This window comes from Austrofundulus limnaeus, unplaced genomic scaffold (assembly GCF_001266775.1).
Source record: "Austrofundulus limnaeus strain Quisiro unplaced genomic scaffold, Austrofundulus_limnaeus-1.0 Scaffold40, whole genome shotgun sequence".
NCBI classification, from domain to species: domain Eukaryota; kingdom Metazoa; phylum Chordata; class Actinopteri; order Cyprinodontiformes; family Rivulidae; genus Austrofundulus; species Austrofundulus limnaeus.
This window is the reverse complement of record NW_013952442.1, coordinates 2682226-2684187: the sequence shown is the minus strand read 5'-3', so window position 1 is coordinate 2684187 and position 1962 is coordinate 2682226. Positions and strand designations below refer to the sequence as shown.

General features: G+C 38.3%; 1 long non-coding RNA gene across 1 annotated transcript; it reads right to left on the bottom strand.

The window, feature by feature from the left end:
- Nucleotides 1-364: 364 nt before the first annotated feature.
- Nucleotides 365-1243, bottom strand: LOC106516749 (uncharacterized). Its single transcript, XR_001310128.1, has 2 exons — nucleotides 899-1243; nucleotides 365-820 (listed from the first exon to the last, which is right to left on the bottom strand). It is a non-coding gene; the product is annotated as an uncharacterized LOC106516749 (long non-coding RNA).
- Nucleotides 1244-1962: the final 719 nt, after the last annotated feature.

The window sequence follows — 1962 nt, the reverse complement described above, 5'->3', positions numbered from 1 at the left end:
ATTTTTAGAATACCGGTAACACAAATTCATAAATGTTAACACAAATTACTCAAATTAATTTGGAAAGACTAATATGTTGTCTTTTTTAAGAAAACTAAACATTTTTTAAGCTTTCATCAACTAAAACTCGACTAAAACCATTAAACATAAACATGATTAAAACTGACTAAAACCATTAAATATAGCAATGATTAAAACTGACTAAAACTAAGAAGTATTTTTGTTCAAAAGACTAAGACTTACTAAAATTAAAATGGCAGTCAAAAACAACACTGACAGGAAAGTATGTTTTCTATAAAACGATTACAGGGATGACATTCCAGCTGGTAAGATTATTTCAACCTGGAAGGACTGACACACAGACTGAAATTAGGAGGTTTATTGACATGACTGGACCAACATGATTATTGACATGAACGGTATCAGAGTTTGGCGCTCGGACCCTGTCAGAGGACAAGAGCACTGAGTGATGCTGTAATCTCATACGAGTTGCAATGAGTTAAGGGGTAGTAGCCCCACCCCCTCCCAACACTGGTGGTGGAAGTTAAGGGAGGGGTGCCCTTGGATACCAGATGATGAAGGGTGGAGAAGGGGTGGTGGTAAGTTGACAGTCAGCTGGCATGCAGGGGTGATTGAGACAACAGGCTTTTATTCATTGGCAGTCAGGAGCTGATTGGACGTGGCTGGGCTTGCGATGATTGGACGCAGCTGGATTTGAGACGTGGAGGTCGGCAGGAGCAGGCGAGGCAATGAGTCTTCCAGAGTTGAACTTTCATTTAAACTCCATTTCTGTCATCCTCACAGACACACACTACTGATCCTAGTACAAGTTACAAATTTTAACACATAGACCAAACAAGGATATGAATAAAACAACGTGAGTTGCTTTTCAGCTTACCTGCAGATGACAACAGTGTTTGTTTACTTTGTTGCTGTTGATAATACGTTTCCTCAAAGGTATTTTTATCCAAAAAGGGCTGCATTGACAAGTAGTATTAGGAGCTCAGCATTTTCACCAGTTGTTTGCTTTGTTGCTGCCGAGTGCCTGCAGGAATCACGAGCAGGGTGGGGAGGTGTGCCCTGTGATGAGGAAGCTCGGTTCGGAGACACAGCCCAGAGGAGGAGCTAGTCCCAAAAGGTGGTTCTAGTCCCAACYRGTCGTTTTTGCTCCCCTGCCCGGCTGCCTCATGTCACTGCACGATTTATCAAACATGTATGAATGAGTCAAAGCAACACTCTGGGCATGTTTTTGATGAGAGGATAACATTATAACATGATATAAAGCTCAAAAAGGTTTATTTTACATGATATTGTCCCTTTGATAAAAGCAAATCATTAAAAAGTATCTCTCGATTGTAAATAATAATATTATTAATTTTAAAATAAGTGAAATAATAAAGTTCACTAAATTGTTTCTCTTATTATGGAGTATTTTATTTCCTGTCTAAATTACTACAGTTTAATTAGCAAATTGCTGCCTGATTGGTACAATTAGGGGACTACTTCCTGAACAACATATTGAACTTGTAATTGTAAAGTCACCTTTTAAAAGACAGCTCCACATGTAACCTTGGTATGAACTCCATAGTTTCACTGATGCTATCTCAATGATACAATGTCTGTCTTATCAGCTGCAAGTGATTTTTCAAAATAAGCCCAATCAATGAGGAGATCCTTTGTCAAGACGATGGTGTGAGAATGAATGAGGCTGAATTAACAAATGAATACATGTATAGTAATGTGAACGTAATGAGCAAGTGTAAAGTATTAGAATCAAAAAGTAAAGAATAAGAAAAAATAAACACGCATGCACAATTGTAATCATTTCAGGAAATCAAACTTACAATATGATGACATCAGAATCAAAATCCCCCTCAGGTAACCAATATGTTTGCACCATGCTGAACGCCCTGCCTACTGTACTTTGATGATTCTGTAACATGTCCTGTTACACCCTGTGTT